The sequence below is a fragment of the Ranitomeya variabilis genome, chromosome 3 (genome assembly GCF_051348905.1).
Source record: "Ranitomeya variabilis isolate aRanVar5 chromosome 3, aRanVar5.hap1, whole genome shotgun sequence".
In the NCBI taxonomy this organism is placed as follows: Eukaryota; Metazoa; Chordata; class Amphibia; order Anura; family Dendrobatidae; genus Ranitomeya; species Ranitomeya variabilis.
Genome location: NC_135234.1, coordinates 772503550 through 772521927, shown reverse-complemented (window position 1 = coordinate 772521927; position 18378 = coordinate 772503550). Strand labels below are relative to the sequence as shown.

Genomic DNA, 18378 nt, shown 5'->3' with positions numbered 1-18378 from the left:
ACAGTGCAGAACAAAATGGACCAATTAGGGAGCATTTCCCCTTTAATTCCATAATATTTGGGGTCTCTGATGAAGAAATCTTCATAGCAGAAAAACAGATTCCAGAAATTAAACTTTGCCCGTTGATAAACATGGAAGTGCACAATCCCGTCCGGTAAAGCTGCGCAAACTCGTTAAAGGCAAATATAAGTCACTTTAAATTTCACAAATATTTAATGATTTTTTTGCGATTTGATTCTTTTTAGGACTGGGAAGGGGTTAAGATATGATAATATTATTCTCACCTGTCCTGGTGATGCAGCTCCCTGCCTGCTCCTACGTTGGCTCACTTTCTCCCTCTGGATCTTGTCTTCTCTTTTGTCTTCATTCTTCAGTGTCTCCAATTTATGTCATGCGTGACCCCATAACGTTATAGAGTCACCACCGCTCTGCTGACCCCATAACTGCAGCGTCCAGACCTCCTCTGGTATCGGCACAAAACACTGTGCCCCCATCAGGAGCTTCATCACCGAGCAAATGCATGCAGCCGTAGATCACCAAGCACAATGCCGAGCGTCGGATGAAGTGGTGTAAAGCCGCCACCACTGGACTCCGGAGGAGACGTGTTCTGTCTAGCTGCGTCTGATGGAGGAGTCTGGGTTTGCTGATTCCAGGAGAACGTTACCCCCTAACTGCACTGTGCCCCCTGACAGATGCTGGAGGAGGATAATGCTATAGGCGGTTATCGGGGCGACCTCAGCCCCTCAGCTCCAGTGAGGGAAAATCGTAATCTTCAGCACAAGACATTCTGGACAATTGTAGCTTCAGCTTTGTGGGAAGTTTGGGGAAGACCATTATTTGCCCCTCATGACTATGCCCAGTGCACAAGGTCCATACAGACATGGAGGTGGATGCAGCGCCCCAGAGTCCTGGTCGTTGCAGTAATGTTGTTCTTCCACCAGGGGGAGCAATATTACGTCTGATGGCAATAAAGTAGATCTTCTGTCCAGGTATCACAACAACACACACTACACTTCACACTCCAGTCCACCAGGGGGAGCAAAGGTTCTATCTACTAGGCCACTCCTCACATATAGGTAAAACTGGTGGGTTGGTTAGGAAGTGAGGGAGAAGCTGACTGGGCTTCAAGGAGACAGTCAGAGCCCGACGGAGTTTGGCAGAAGCTAGCTGGAGTGAGCTCCAGCCAGATCCAGACTGCAGTCTGTGGAGGACGAGGGTCCACGGAGCTGTGCCTGCCCCACGTGCGGCAGCATCCAAAGAAAGAGACATTGAAAGGAAGCGTGTTGTAGTGAGTGAGAAACGAAGAAGAAACGAAGGAGAAAACACCAGTTCTGCCCTGTAAAGGCTGCCTCGTTCTGAGGCACGAAGCCGGTGGCCGGAACACCGAGGGAGTAATAGTCTCTACGCTTTACTTCAAAGACCAGACCGGCAGGACAGTCAATTCCAAGTTGGCTGCCCGACCTTAATACCTAAGAAGACAGGTGGCAACTTGTGGGGGTCGGGGCGTCTCTAGGGTCCCTATAAACAAACCTCAGGCCATCAGTCATACGGGTTTTGTTCTATCCGACCACGGGGAACAGTGAGAGGAGTAATAACAGTGAGGACCTCATTAGAGCTTATGCAAGTGGGAACCTACTGTGTTACTATGCGCATAGGAAGGCTATTGAATTCCACCTGGACAAAGGGGACTCTGGATTTGCCTTCAGACCGGCTGCACTCTGCCTGCCCTGTGATCTGGTGCCCTGGACTGTGGACACTGAAGCCTTCAGTAAAAGGTAAAGAGACTGCAACCTTGTGTCATCGTTCTTCACTGCGCCTCACACCATCCACCATCTACACTCTGGGAAGCCCTGGGGACATACTTCACCTGTGGGAAGGTATACCATCTAGCTGCCATAACATCACCCCAGCGGCCCCTAAGTAGCGTCGGTCACCCTGACCGAATACCACAGGTGGCGTCACGAACATTTCCCCTTTAAAGACCTTTCACAAAACCATAAAAACTCTCTTCTTTTATCGGACGTCCCCCGAGGGCCACAGACCGGGCCGGGCCACCGTGACATCCCCTTGCCCTTAATGTGGGGGTACTCCATGGAGTCCTCTCTCTATATATAATGTCTATGTGCAAAACCAAATATCTCATTACAGTAATTACGCAGGATGAGGAGGAACCAGAGACCCCACAGCTACAGCCACCTCTACACATCACAAGCTATTACTCCCTGTTATCAGCCATTACTGGGGAGGAGACTGGAGGACAGGTGCCCACAATCAGTCACACCCTGCTAGGAGCAGCACCTGTCTTGTGAGCTCCAGCACTTCCAGCAGGCGGCCCAGAGTCTGCCTCTCTTCTCCCCAGGGAGAGGCAGGCTTCCTGGGAGGCCGGCATGGCTTCCCAGGCTTCTGTTCCCCGGTCTGTGCCAGCGGGGGACAGAGAGCAGCAGCAGCAACCGGCCCAAGAGGGACTGAGGAGGTCGGGACGGGTGAGAAAAACCATACTCACCTACACCAACCCTGAGATGGCTCATCGTCCGCCCAGAGAGGGAGACAGGGGCACCCCAGGCCCCAGGAAGGAGAGCCCAGGAAGATCCTGGGGGGAGAGGAGCTCCGGCGAGTCCACGAGTACCTTCTCCTCCCGAGTGGTCGCCATGCTACGTGAGTACGAGGACGCCGGGAAAGCACTGACCGGGCTTAAGGAGAAGCTGCGGGAGGCTCGGATCCTGAACACCCGTGCCTCTAATAAGGAGAGACCCGCGACCTCCCAGAGGTTCAGAGCCCTCAGAGATGAGGTGACCCGGTTAGTGCTCCTCCGGGAGGGGATTGAGAAAAGCGCAGGTCCCTTCCTGGAGAGGTTTAAGAACCAGCAGCAGTTCTCAGAAATGAAGGGGTTAAATACCTCAGGAGAGCCGCCAGCCGGCGTCCTAAGCGATGAGGAGGAGGAGGACGACGACGTGGCTGTGACTGGAGTCCTACAAGCTGGAACCAGCCGGGAGAGTGAGCCGCAGAGCCGACAACAGGGAAGCGGCCTCCCGGCACGGCAGAGGACTCCGACAGCACAGGCTGGAGTGTCAGCGAAGGAAGAGGTGGAGGGCGGTCTGCTACAGGAGATCCGACAGCTGGAGTCTCCAGTGAACCTGGACCGCTTCTCCTTCGGTGAGGACGAGCCAGCAGAGGAAACAAAGAAGAGGAAGAAGACAACGAAGGAGACCGCACGGGAGGTGGTGAGTTACAGATATGTACTGATGGATGATGTTACACCTACCACCTCCTGTGTAAACCCCACCAAACCTAAAGGCACGGGCTCTGCAGTGGGTCCGGGGCATAGGGAAGGTGGGGAGAGGAGGAGGACATCCGGCGGTGCTGCCGTCTGTGCGGGGAACAGTGCAGGGGGTGAGGGTGTGGTGGTACTCACGGCGCCGGACATAGGGGACCCCGAGGAGTTTCCCTCTCTGCCCTCTGCGGCTAAGCCGGTTATCACCGGGGCTGAGGAGGGTGAGGGGGATGTCCACGCCGTTGCGAAAGGGGGACGGTGTGGGCAGACTCCATCCCTGCTCACTACGGCTGAGCCGGCCGACGCCGGGGCTGTGGGAGCAGGTCCGAGAAACATGGTGCGGCGAAAGGGGGGTGCACTGTTGTGACAGGGGCGCAGTGCGCCTCAACAGACGATAAAAGGCGCGCGGCTGGGACAGGGGAGCTGTGTGCCAAGAATATAAGGAAAAAGCAGGAAAAATCATCTGCAGGGAACACTGGGCGCCCTGCTGCGACGGGAGGACAGAGTGCTCCAGCACCCAAGCGTGACACCAGGCAGTGGTGTTCGACAAGCAGCGGGCCCAGAATAATAAAGTGAAAACTGCACCAATGAAGGGAAAACGGGTGTGGTGCTGAACGCCTCCCACGGTCCAGCAGGTGTGAGTGCAGAGAAGCCAGACACAAGCGAGGAAGGAATGGATGTGACTGTGGAAGGTGCAGAGATCACTGGGACAAATGGTGGTGACAATACTGGTATGGAATGAATGATGAGCAGAAAATGATGGGGTAGTAGTGGAGTGAATGATGGGAACTGTGCTGCAGCAAATGATGGGAATAGCTATATCAAAGTGGCGCACAATGACCACAAAAAAAGAGTATATTCCTTTAAATTAACATTTTACTAAACATCAAAAAATCACAAACGGTTAAAAAGAAACTACTGGATACCACTAATCAAAGGGAGCACTGTGACCAACAAGCAGCCAATGCCTTTTGATGGGAGTAGTAGTGGAGTGAATGAGGAGAGCAGCACTGGTGTTGGTTGAAGGAAAGTAGGTAATGGTCCCTCTGCCCCCCCCCCCAGCAGTCAAGAGCTGTCACTGCTGGGGGTAGTAGTGCGCCCTTGTCTGGTGACCCTGAGGACCGTGACTTGCAGCAGCGCTTCCTGGATGCCCTGAAGAAAGAGTTCTATCAATGTAGAGGGGAGGGAGGTTGATCTGTCTTTCTGGATAGAGAGACACGGTCTTTCCGCCTTCTGAGATAGAGGGGCAGAGACTGTCTGGTCTCTGCCAACACTGGGGCAGAGGAGTAACCGTAGGAACGTGGCCCGTCTCCAGTGGGTAAGCAAGGATGCCTGTCCTGATCGGTCAAAGGTTGCTGAGCTCCTGCTGGGGATGGGCTTCGTGGCATATGACATCTTTGCCTTGATCCATCCCTATGGGACCTCCTACTTCGATGTCAGCTTCGTGAGACCGAAGGGCCTTGAGCTTTTCTGGTCTCACCACGAGCTGGCTCGGGGTCGCCCTGAATGGCAGGGTTTCTTTTCTGTTGCTATATCCCGCCAGAACTCAGTCAGGAAGGTGACTGTTTTGACCAGTAACGAGTCACTTTCCCATGTGGACATCTCCACCTCGGTTAGTCGATACGGCAACATCGTCGGTATTCCTGAGAAGACCCTCGACGACCATGGTATCTGGTCAGGAGCCTGGACCTTCATGGTGAAATTGAAGGTTTCAGGAAACACCGTTACCCATATCCCTTCCTCAACATTTTTGGGGAGGGACAGGATCTTGATTTTCTACCGGGGGCAGCCTAAGGTCTGTCACAGGTGCGGCATCCCCACACACTTCAGTGCGCAGTGTACCACCCAGAAATGCGCACTGTGTGGGGACCTCGGCCATCTTGCTGCTACCTGTGGCAGGATTAGGTGTAACTTGTGTGGTGACCTCGGTCACCCGTTCAGTCACTGCCCGTGTTCCTTTGCCAATGCGATCCTGAAAGCGGCAAGTGTGGCACAGGCGAAAGCTGGGACAAATCTCGCCGGTGAAGGGACCAGCAGGGGCGGAGGAGGCAGGGAAACGGTGAGGAGCAGGCTGCCGCCATCCAATATCAGGCGGCAGGAGCAGCGCCATGGGAACAGGGGGCAGGGAGTAATGACCCTAAACTCTGACCCAGGTACTTTACATGCAGCTGAGAATCCTAAAGACAGCGAATTGAGCGAGGAAGTCAAGAGTCTTGAAAGGGAGGAGCAGGAGGATGCCATGTCTGCCCAGAAACCTTCATCCGGTGACAGTCTGGATGAGGGAGAGGGGGAGTGGTCACAGCACAAGAAAAAGGGTAACAGGAAAACAACCAAGGATAAGAGGGGGTCCGGGCCTCGAGCCTCCTCCTTGGAGTGCGACCCCTCTGATGCTCTAACTCTGATCCGGGTGCCATTGGAAGGTCCAGCCGCCCCCCCTCTGGTGGATCTCTCTAACCGGTTCCAGGCCCTCCAGGACTCCCCTCCACAGGGGTACCATGGGGGCCCGGAGCAGGAGGTTGCGGACAAGGTTGTTGGGGCTTAGGAGGTTGCTGGACTTCTTCTCAGGGGGCAAAGCCCTTTGGGGAGGGGACTACCTCAGGACCACCAGACAAGGGCCAGAGTGTGTGTAAGGAGAGAATGGATGAGTCTGCTTGTCTTAAGCGCACTAAAAACTCATCATTGTCAGAGGAAGAGGGTGAAACTGTTGAAGGTGGGAAGAGGCTATCTAATTCAATCAATCATGATGGCGGCACCCATCCCGTTGATGCTGGCAATTATTAATGTTGCCAGCATAAAGTCAGAAGCGGCAAGGTACACGGCCTTTCATTTTCTCGGCCAACTTGACGCCGACATTTTGTTTTTGCAGGAGACCAGGTTGACTGACCTATCAACCATGCATAAAGCAAGGCGGGAGTGGAGGCATGGGCCCTCCTACTGGTCTCTTGCGGCCAAGCCGTATAGCGGGGTTGTAGTCCATTTTAAGACCACAGTGGTTGAATGCAGATGATTAATCGAATTAGAAATGGGAAGATGCTTGATCCTAGATGTCTCCATGGGGGGACAGAAGCTTTGGCTCATTAACATCTACGGTCCCCAGTCCAAGTGGGACCACAAGTGTCTCTTCATGAAGATCAAACTTTTCTTATTTTCGAGTGGTCTTTGGAGGGGATTTCAACAATGTCACGATACCCTGTGATAGAAGAGGTTCCGGAGACCGGCTGGCTTACGATTGCTTCGCGCCAAATAGGATAGTAAGTGAGGCATGCCTGGTGGATATCCACATCCGGCACAACACAGGCCATGCGGTGTTCACCATTTTTAGAGGTTGTCAGTGCAGGTCTAGGTTAGACAGGTTTTATTTGAAGGAGGAGGCCACCTCCTCGCCGTTGTCGGTTGTGGAGGTGGAGTTCTCCGATCACTGTTTGATTATGTTTTCTCTGAGCGTTACAGAGACTCCTCAGATGGGAAGAGGTTACTGGAAGCTGAATTCGTCACTCCTTGAGGAAGAAGCTGTAAGACGGTCCTTTGAGGAATTTCATCAGAGCCAGGTACTGCTGCTGGGCCTAGGTAACACTAAGTCACAGTGGTGGGAGATGTTCAAACATCAGGTGGCGAGATTCTTCCGGCAACTCTCGAACCTCAGAAGCCTGAACAGGGATCGCCTGTATCAGAGCCTGAGGAGGAAACTCGAGCATCCAGTCTCAACTGAAGTGTGAAATCCTTGCTGAAGAGGTGTCAGTACGATAGGCACGCATCTTTGGTTTTTGAGAGGGTTTACTGGAAGTACTACTCGCCCGACCCTTACAGAAGCTGCAAGATGTCAGTGAATAGTAAGATAGTGATGGGGCTGATAGACAGTACGGGATTCCTGAGAAGGTTCAGACCAGGAATCTTGGAGGTCGTCAGTTCCTACTACTCGCACCTCTTGGGAAGGAAGGAACTGGATCGTGACAGGATGTCGGCTTTCCTAGCTGAAGCTGATCCTGATCCAGGGGCTGACCTCTCGCTGGCGGTTTGACAGAAGCAATCAAAGAAGAGGAAGTGAGACTGGCGATCGATGGGCTCCGGCCCAAAAAAATCACCAGGTCCGGATGGCTTAACATCCGAGTTCTTTAGGACCTTTAGGGACTCCTTGGTCCACCTCTTGACTCAGGTGTTTAATGAGTGTCTCTCGTCAGGCACTCTGCCGAGATCATTCAGGAGGTCAGCTTTGATCATTTTGTCAAAGGGTAAAGATTGAGAATTGGCGTCCCATAGCACTTCTCAATGTGTACAGGAAGGTTTTGGCTACAATACTTTTCAACAGGCTGGTGAAGTTTGCGCCGCGGCTCCTTTCGGAGGCCCAGCACTGTTGCGTTCCTGGCCGTAGCACTTTCAGTGCTGTTCTGGGTGTCAGAGAGGCCATGGAGCAAGGCAGGGCAGGCCTTTTGAAGGAGTTCTTGGTGACCCTGGATCAGGCAAAAGCCTTTGATCGGGTCGACCACGAGTACCTCTGGTCCACTCTTTTGAGGTATGGTCTGCCTGGAGGGTTTGTGGACTGGCTTAAGACCTTGTACGCAGGGGCTGAGACTTTCCCTCTGGTAAATGGATGGATTGGACAAACTTTTGGGGTAGGGTCTGGTGTCTGCCAGGGCTGCCCTCTTAGCCCTTTCTTTTACGAGTTTGCGATCGATCCCTTCCTCTGAAGAGTCAATTATGGACCATTGGCGGGGGTGGGGATGGGCAGGCTGGCTCCAGAGGCTATCCTGAGGGTACTGGCCTACGCGGACAATGTCGCCGTCTTTGTTTCTTAGCAAGAGGAGGCGATGGCGGTGATGTCAGAAGTGGAGAGCTACTCTTAGGCATCAGGTCCAAGGTCAACCAGGACAAGTGTGAGAATCTCAGGCTGGGAGGCTGGGACCCCAGGTTTGATCTTCCTGACACCCTCCCCGAACCCCAAGAACATGCTAAATTCCTAGGCATCGAATTTGCCAGGGTGATTACCCCACTAAAAACTGATAAAGCAGAATCAAAGGTGTCACCCAAAGAGTGGACCAATGGAAGGGTTGGTCTTTGGCCCTGAGGGAAAAGGTTGACCTGCGCAAAGCTTTCCTGCTCCCCTTGCTAATCTACCTGGGCAGCGTCTGTGTCTCACCAGAGCCTCTCTGGACACAGGTCTGCAGTCTGTTCTTCCAGATGTTATGGGGAAATAGACGGAACGTAGTCAAGCGGGAGGTCACTTACCGCACGAGGAGACTAGGGGGGTTGAATATGGTGAACCCCGTGGTGTTCCTAGTGAACACCTTTTTGAAAGTTAACATGGCAAACTTCTGGAATGAGAGGGCCCCTCCTTGGGTATTGCCCTGCAAGGGATGGTTTCAGCATTTCTTCCAGGAATGGGAGACAAGGGGATTTGGCCTGGCCCGGGCCCTGCCTGGGGAAAAACCTTGGGGCCTGATCCTAGCTCGGATAATTCCTGATTTGATTCCTAATTTGTGGCCAGAGTTGGATCAGGGGTGGCGGGATAGTTAGTGTAGATGTGTTTATAAACAGTTTAAAAAAAAAAAAAAACAACAACCAAATATATATACAGTACAGAGCAAAAGTTTGGACACACCTTCTCATTTAAAGATTTTTCTGTATTTTCATGACTATGAAAATTGTACATTCACACTGAATGCATCAAAACTATGAATTAACACATGTGGAATTATATACTTAACAAAAAAGTGTGAAACAACTGAAAATATGTCTTATATTCTAGGTTCTTCAAAGTAGCCAACTTTTGCTTTGATGACTGCTTTGCACACTCTTTGCATTCTCTTGATGAGCTTCAAGAGGTAGTCACCGGGAATGGTTTTCACTTCACAGGTGTGCCCTGTCAGGTTTAATAAGTGGGATTTCTTGCCTATTAAATGGTGTTGGGACCATCAGTTGTGTTGTGCAGAAGTCTGGTGGACACACAGCTGATAGTCCTACTGAATAGACTGTTAGAATTTGTATTATGGCAAGAAAAAAGCAGCTAAGTAAAGAAAAATGAGTGGCCATCATTACTTTAAGAAATGAAGGTCAGTCAGTCCGAAAAATTGGGCAAACTTTGAAAGTGTCCCCAAGTGCAGTGGCAAAAACCATCAAGCGCTACAAAGAAACTGGCTCACGTGAGGACCGCCCCAGGAAAGGAAGACCAAGAGTCACCTCTGCTTCTGAGGATAAGTTTATCCGAGTCACCAGCCTCAGAATTTGCAGGATAACAGCAGCTCAGATTAGAGACCAGGTCAATGCCACACAGAGTTCTGGCAGCAGACACATCTCTACAACAACTGTTAAGAGGAGACTTTGTGCAGCAGGCCTTCATGGTAAAATAGCTGCTAGGAAACCACTGCTAAGGACAGGCAACAAGCAGAAGAGACTTGTTTGGGCTAAAGAACACAAGGAATGGACATTAGACCAGTGGAAATCTGTGCTTTGGTCTGATGAGTCCAAATTTGAGATCTTTGGTTCCAACCACCGTGTCTTTGTGCGACGCAGAAAAGGTGAACGGATGGACTCAACATGCCTGGTTCCCACCGTGAAGCATGGAGGAGGAGGTGTGATGGTGTGGGGGGGGCTTTGCTGGTGACACTGTTGGGGATTTATTCAATATTGAAGGCATACTGAACCAGCATGGCTACCACAGCATCTTGCAGCGGCATGCTATTCCATCCGGTTTGCATTTAGTTGGACCATCATTTATTTTTCAACAGGACAATGACCCCAAACACACCTCCAGGGTGTGTAATGGCTATTTGACCAAGAAGGAGAGTGATGGGGTGCTACGCCAGATGACCTGGCCTCCACAGTCACCAGACCTGAACCCAATCGAGATGGTTTGGGGTGAGCTGGACCACAGAGTGAAGGCAAAAGGGCCAACAAGTGCTAAACATCTCTGGGAACTCCTTCAAGATTGTTGGAAGATCATTCCCAGTGACTACCTCTTTAAGCTCATCAAGAGAATGCCAAGAGTGTGCAAAGCAGTCATCAAAGCAAAAGGTGGCTACTGTGAAGAACCTAGAATATAAGACATAATTTCAGTTTCACACTTTTTTGCTAAGTATATAATTCCACATGTGATAATTCATAGTTTTGATGCCTTCAGTGTGAATGTACAATTTTCATAGTCATGAAAATACAGAAAAATCTTTAAATGAGAAGGTGTGTCCAAACTTTTGCTCTGTACTGTATATTAAAAACAAATGTTAATCTTGTACACTGTATTGTATTTAGGTTTGTTGTAGGGTGAATGTGGTGGTGTAAGGGGGTGGCTGTAAGGTAAGGCAGTGGGACCAGTAGGGTTTTGTTGTGTTTGCGGTGTTGTATAATATTTGGTTTAGTATAATGTGTTTATAGTGTATATATTGTATATAATATTGTATATAGGACGGTGTGAATGTAGTTGGGGTTGTATATAGTAGTATGAATGAAGCTGGGCCGGGGGTCTTACATGATTTTATACTATTCATTATTTATAATTTTTCGAGGGTATTCATGTAGTTATTGTTATTTTGTTTTTTTGCCTTTTAGTTTGTTTTTTTTTTTCATTTTATTTGAATTTTTCTTTCTTGTCCCTGATTTGTAGGTCATGAACTTTCTCCATTTTGTTTCCATTTCGGGTTTATTTCTTTGTGATTTGTGCCGTCTGATTGGAGTTTTGTTCTTATGTTTTGTTCTGTTGTGTTTTATTTTTGTAATGTATCGTAGCTGCGTCATGTGAAGTATTTTTCTATAACAAAAGACCTACAATCTATTACTCCCTGTTATCAGCCATTACTGGGGGAGGTGATTACAATCTATTGCTCCCTGCTATCAGTAGGGTTTGCCCACCTTTGGGGCTAATCTTTAATCTGTCTTTTCTGACCTCCACTCAGCTGATTTATGACCAAAAACCACATTAATGATGAATATGGAGGGAAAATACCCTATAAAAGCAAAACACTGCAAAATTTGTAGTGAAACCTAAATTTAGTTAAAAAAAAGTCTAATATCCTATAGAAGGTGGCGCTGTTGTTATGATTTCTATGAGAATATGTTGCCTGCAATGCTGGTGAGAAACGGTACTGCAAGTCCAAAACAACACTCCTGTGTGGTCCGTATTCTGTATCCTGCAGCTTTCAAGCTATTGCAAAAGTGCAAGTCTCAACATTCCAACAACCTGAAGCTGTCAGGGCAGATAAGGAGTGTAGTTTTCTGACAGAGATCTATAGGTGGAGAAACTGCTGTAGAGAATGGTTAAGATTTAATTTCATAGCTAATGGTGAATATAATGTTATGTACAGCACCGTGGAATAGTACGATGTGCAGGACAGGATCGCCAGAAAAAAATGCATTATGTTAAATCAGATTACTCACAATAACTCACCAAACAGCAGATGAGCTAGACACAAAATAAGAAGAAAAACTGCAAAAAAAGAAAGGATTAATCTCCCGCTGTCTGCAGATGATCCAGAAAAATCAGCAAAAACTGACTGCTGTACAGGAGAGACACCTGATGGACTTGGAGAGCAGTGCAGGCAGATCTCAGCTGAGCATCCTGCACTGCACAAATCGAATTTCCCAGGAAAACCCACGAGAACAGGTTATTTTAAATTCTGCCTGATCCGCTCATCTCAAATCATAGCCGTAAGACATAAAGGTCAGTCAATCAGGAAAATTGCTAGAACCTTGAAGGTGTCCTCAAGTAGAGTCATGAAAACCGTCACTCGCGATAATGAAACATGAGGACCACCCCAGAAAAGGAAGAGCAAGAATTACCACTGCTGCAGAGGATAAGTTCATCAGTGTTACCAACCCCAGCAAACACAAACTGACAGCACCTCGAATAATATATCTCATAAATAATTTCCAGGCATCAAGAAGTCGACACATCTCATCGTCAGTTATCCAGAGGTGACCATGAGAAAAGGCCTTTATGTCAAAATGCTGCAAAGAAGTTGTGACTCATGACCACAGACAACAAGAAAAGACTTGTTTGTGCAGCAAAAAAAAGAACATTAGATCAGTGGAAACCAGAACTGTGGTTGAAATTTGAGATATTTGGCACCAACTAGCTTTAGTACCAAGACTTTGAGAGATGCATAAATGATGAGCAGGTGGTTTCTGTATGTGTGGTGCCCACGGTGAACCATGGAGTAGGGTTGACATTTGGTTTGTACTTTTTGGGACCATTGTGTTTCAACATTACAATGACCCAAAACATCTCCAGACAATGCAAGAGCTCTGTGACTGAGAAGGAGAGGGATGGAAGCTGGCCAGATGATGTGGCCAACACAATCAACTGATCTCAACCCAATGTTGATGGCTTGGGACGATTTGGATGCAGAGTGAAGGGAAAACAGCAACAAGTACTCATCACCTCTGGAACTCCTCCAAGACTGCTAGAATACGTATCATTCAGGAGACATCCAGATGAAACTGCTGAGAGAAGCCGAGGGGTGTAAATATGACAGGTTGATTTAGAATTATCCAGCAACTATAGGGGTTAACATAGCTATAGCAGACATGCAGTGGTTAGCTCAGACCTAGAAGATACTAGGAAAGTTGTTATTGTGTCTGTTGTGAACTCTGTTTTTGGGCTCCCTCTTGTGGTCACGAGTGGTACTGAGTGAGTGCTGTCTTTGGGCTCCCTCTGGTGGCTCTTTTTGTCTTTCTGCAGGTCTGTGGCTGAGATCAGCTGCCTCGACCATCTCTAGTTGGTTCCCTATTTAGCTCAGCTGGACTTTCAGTTGTTGCCTGCTGTCAATGTCTTCAGTGCTATTCTGATTTCTCCTGACTCAGTCGTTATCAGTCTCTCCAAGAGAAGCTAAGTTTCTGTTTGTTCATATTTTGCTCATCTGCGTTCTATATTTTGCTTGGTTTATGATGAGTCCTGTCCAGCTTGCTAATATGTAGCTTGCTGGTAGCTCTAGGGGGCTGAGTTTCTCCCCTCACACCGTTAGTTGGTGCGGGGGTTGAACTCTCAGTGATTAGCGGGCCTCATTTGCTAAATCTGTTTCATTTCTACGTTTGTATTTTCCCCTTAACTCACCGTTATTATTTGTGGGGGACTTTCTATATCTTTGGGGTATTTTCTCTGAGGCAAGTGAGGTCTTGCTTTCTCTCTTCAGGGGTAGCTAGTTTCTCAGGCCGTGAAGAGACGTCTAGGATTTCAGGTAACGTTCCATGGCTACTTTTAGTGTGTATTGGATAGGATCAGGATTGCGGTCAGTTCAGTTACCACCTCCCTAGAGCTCGTTCTATGTCCAGTTACTTAGCTGGTCAGATCTGCGATCCTCAGCCACTAAGGATCATAACATGTGTCCTAGACATGCAAGAGGAAGATGTGTGCTGGCTTGTGTCCTGTCAAACTGAAATCAGACAAGCTGTACAGACAAGTTCTTCCTGGGAAGCCATTGTTGTAATCATAGAAGCAGTCAAAACAGCTAGAAGCAGCTTTATTACCTCAAGATGGATGTGAGAGAGCTACAGCACCGGACTCATCCCCTACCTCACTGTATGAGCAAGGTACAGTTCTGCTTAAGTTAAGACACTATATGAAGAAAAGTTATCTGTGAAGAGAAATTATCTGTGAAGAAACTTTCATATATGTTGATGAAGCATTGCATGAAGAGAAGTTATTCTGTATAACGAAAAGATGATTGAATAAAAACCCCTGTGATCAACTTCAGCTCAGAACTGTGTCATAGCCGTGTTCCTGTAAACCGTTAGCTCACCTCTACTGTGAAGGATTCTAATTAATGGTCGCCCTGAATAAGATTTCCCCAGGATTCCAACAAGAACTCATGTTTCCCTTCTATCGCTCTCACATACTGAGTGGCGTGCATGCAACATTGGTGGCCCATACGGGGAATCCTGAGAGGGAATAAGACTGTAATTGAGAAGAGGCACAGCTATTGAAACCATAATGTGTCCCACAATTTCTACTGAAAGTAGCAATACCCCATATGTGGTTCTACAGTACAGCTTAGCCACATGGCGAGACTTGGGAGGGATGGAGCGCTATTTGCCTCCTGGAGGGCAACTTTTCCTAGAATAGTTTGCAGACTCCATATACAGAGCCCCTAATTGCTAGAAGAGCAGAATCCATCCCTCAAGTGACCCCATTTTGGAAATTAGACCCCTTTGGTAATTTATCTACAGGTGTAGTCACAATTTTGGCTCCTTGGGTGTTTTCCACAAGCAAGCAGCAATGAGTGTTGCCAATTGAAAATTGCAAACTGCCGCTGTAGTGACTAGTATCTTATATTGACCAGTACTTTATGCCCATCTCATGCTTCTGGAGACATGCACCCGTAAGTTAGGTGGACTATCATCACTCCAGAAATGCCAAACGTGGATGCTATATGTGCTTTAGGTACACTGAGAGGCTCAGAAGTGAGGGGGCATTTGGATTTGGGAGTGTAGAATTTGCTGAATTTCTTTTGGAGAGTGAGGAGCCATTTTGCTTTTCCAGAGTCTTTGTGCTACCAGTAACGTGGAAGTCCCTATTTTTCCATTAACAGATGATGGACCTGAGTGGAGACTTGCTTTTTGTGGACTGAGTTGAAGCTTTTATTGGGAACATTTTACATAACGTTTGGGATCACATTTATCCGGCGCTCTATGTTGAGCACTTATATTGGGGTTTCAACCTAAATCTCTGAGTGACGTGATTCAGGTGAAACCCCGCGGGATCCATTCACTATAATGAGGCAGCAGAATTACTCTGGTCTCCATCTGAGATTTACACGGAAACCCTGGTGAAAGCGCTCAGTGCAGAGCACAGGATAAATGTGCGCCGAGCCTTACTGCGATCTTTGGGAGGCAGAATAAACAAATCAACAGCAGGTGAAGAATTGGATTTATTTATTTTTTACGACGTTCCTCCTGCTGTATAAGTGATTAGGCGACTTTATTTTTTGGTGCGATTACGATACCATATTTATATCGGGTTTTTATGTTTGGCTGCTGTCACACACTAAAAGACGCTTTTTACTGCAAAAACTAGTTTTTGCACACATTTTTCCATATTTCGGTTGACAGGGTCATGTGAGGGTTTGTTTTTTGTGGGAAGAGTTGAAGTTTTTATTGGTACCATTTTCATTCACATGACATTTTTGGATCGTTTCTATTCCGATTTTTGGGAGGCAGAATGAACAAAAACCAACAATTCAGGAATTTTATTTTTTTATGTTGAGTGTTGTAATATTGATAAGGCAGTTTTATTCTTTGGGTCAGTACAATTAGAGCGATGCCCTATTTATATTGTTTTTCAGATTTTGGCGCTTTTACACAATAAAAACTATTTTATAGAACAAAATTACTAGGGCAACACCTTCTTAAACTAAATGTTTGGCTCTGATAAAATAAATACACCTTTACTCCCCCCGTACTGGCCCCATTTCCGCAGTGTCGGCACTTGCAGTCCAAGGGTTGTGATACGGTGGAATGACACATGATGCCGAAGCCCAGTCAGCACTGGCATGACTGTCTCCGCCTTCGAACAAACTGAACAGGAAGTGGGAGTACTGGCTGCAGCTGATCTTGGACTTCCTCTTCGCGCCACGTCATTTCGCTGCATCACAGCTTTGGGACTGTGAGTGTCGACACCGCGGGAATGGAGCCGGTATAGGACATGAGTATAGGTTTACGTATTTTATCGGGGCTGAACATTTAGTTTAAGAAGGGGTTGTCCTCGTGTTGGAGAAAACCTTTAACAAACCTAAAACTAGCAATCTAGAACTAGAAGGCGAACATCCAAGTGGATGACAAGGTGGATGTTGCGGTGTACGTGGAAAAGGCTAGGGAAGAGGAGTCCAACACTGAGGTGTTTGTTTTTTTTAGAGAACTAACTTAAAAGAGCAATAAGCCCAAAATAAGCTAAAAAGCTACAACCGGGGGGAAGAGGTCGAACTGGAGAAGGATGTGGCGCTGTAGGTGGAAGATGAGGAGGAAGTTGCCAGCATAGTTTTGGGGTTTTTTATTTGGGGAAGAAGCAATAGAGTGGGATACTGCCTGGGTGTGGCTGGTATAGTTGTATAGTCATCCAAAGACATGGACAAGTTCCGTGGGATCCACGCCTGGATCATTTTCGTGAATGGTAGGTTCCCCACGTTGGATATGTACCGCCACGTGCGCCTGTCTGTGATCACTCCCCCTGCCCTGCTAAACACATTATTATTTATTTATATAGCACCATTAATTCCATGGTGCTGTACATGAGAAAAGCGGTTACGTACAGGGTTATAGATATCGTTTACAGTAAACTAATTTACAATGACAGACTGGTACAGAGGGGAGAGGACCCTGTCCTTGCAGACTTACATTCTACGACATTACTCTTACCGCAGGGTAGCCAAGCACCTCTAAAGGAAACTCAGGCTATGTGTCCAATTTGGAGACCCAGAAGTTAAATGGGGCAGACCCATGAGTTAGTACGTGGAAACGTGTGGATGCATACTGTTCCACCATGTTGTTGTAACACTGTCTCCTGCTATTACAAGGTGGTGCTGGATGTTGTGGCATGCTCATAAAGTTTTGACACATTTTGGCCATGCTAACTCTGCCTTCTGAGGTGCTGGCTGAGCCCCGGCTGCGTTGTCAACTTCTCTCTCCGCCTTATTCTTCCACTGAGTCCCCAGTGTCAGATGGGAAAGACATCAGAAGTTTCTCTACCAGCGTGCGCTTGTATGCACGCATTTTTCAATCCCACTCGTGACGGAAGTAATGATGGCACATTGTCCTTTTAGCGGGGATCCAGCAGGGTGGTCTCCCAGTAATCTGCACTGGTAACAATACAGACAACTCAGGCACAGCAGCATGTATTTTCAAATGTGTGCCAGGCTGCCCTGAGTCAACGACAAGCTGTCCTTTGCGTGAGGTGTATTGTCTGGGTACTCCGTATCCCCCCAGCCATGCTACAGTGATGCTAGTGAGCTGATCTGAGCTCCACCCTGCTGTGAACACGGTTGTTCCTCCTCCTCCTCCTCATCCTCCCAAACTGTCCCCTGGCTGGACACTATTGGGACAGTAATCTACCTTCTGAGCCATGTGTGGACAACAGACCTGATAACGGTGTGAATTAGCCCTTCTCCTCCTGCTCCTCTTCCTCCGGTGCCATCACCTCATCCATCATGGCCTGAATGACCATGTAAGTGGTATAGGAATGCCGATTATTGCGTTATTAGCATTGACCATATTGATGGAATATTCAAAGTAGTGCAACAGGGCACACACGTCCCGCATTGAGGCCCTCTCATTGGTTGTGAAGTGGGTTGATCTTCATTGCGGCTCAGCCTTGTGTTCTGTAGTTCAAACTCCACTTTTGCCTGATGCTGCTCTTACAGTCTTTCCAGCATATGCAAGATGGAGTTCCACCTTATGTCACATATCAACAAGTCGATGGCAGAAGTGACGCTGTAATGAAGAGATGCAAGCAGCAGCAAGGTGAAAATGCCAAAAGCGAGCACGCACTGCCCACACTTTCAGCAGCAGCTTTGATATGTGTAGGCAGTTTTTCAGGAAGCTCTGTACCACCAAGCTCAGCACAAGCAATGGATGTGTGTCAAACCGGTTAGGCCTAGAACTCCTACCAGATTACGCACAAAACCAATCCGAGCTTGAGGTTTACCAGCACCAACCACTCATCTGTTTGATCCTGCGAGTTGTGGGATTTACCCCCCAAACAGATGAGTTTCAGAACAGCCTGCTGTCGTTTCCCTATGGCCGTGCTGAAGTTGGTGTTGCCGGTCTTACTGTGACCAGATGAGGAGGCAGTGGATAAAGAGGAGTAAAAGGAAGAGGTAACTTCGTCAGATAAACATTCAGTTACCCTACGTTGTGGTAGGACAACCACTGTCCCAGCTGCCATTACATTTACCCAGTGGGCAGTTATGGAGAAGGAACGTCTCCGGCCGTGCTTACTGGTCCAGATATCGGTGGTTATGTGGACCTTGCCACTGATGGCGCTGCACAGTGCACACTTGATTTGGTTGGCAATATGTTTGCACAGGGCAGTGATGGTCCTTCTGGAAAAGTAGTGGCGGTTGGGTACAATATACTGCCGGACCGTCATCGACATAATTTTTAAAAAAACCTGTACATCTCCACCAGCCGGA

At 48.1% G+C, this 18378-nt stretch overlaps 1 protein-coding gene across 1 annotated transcript in view; it reads right to left on the bottom strand.

Moving 5' to 3' along the window:
* Positions 1–18378, bottom strand: part of SLCO2B1 (solute carrier organic anion transporter family member 2B1) — a 218952-nt gene that overhangs the window by 193384 nt on the left and 7190 nt on the right. The gene's annotated exons all lie outside the window — the stretch shown is intronic.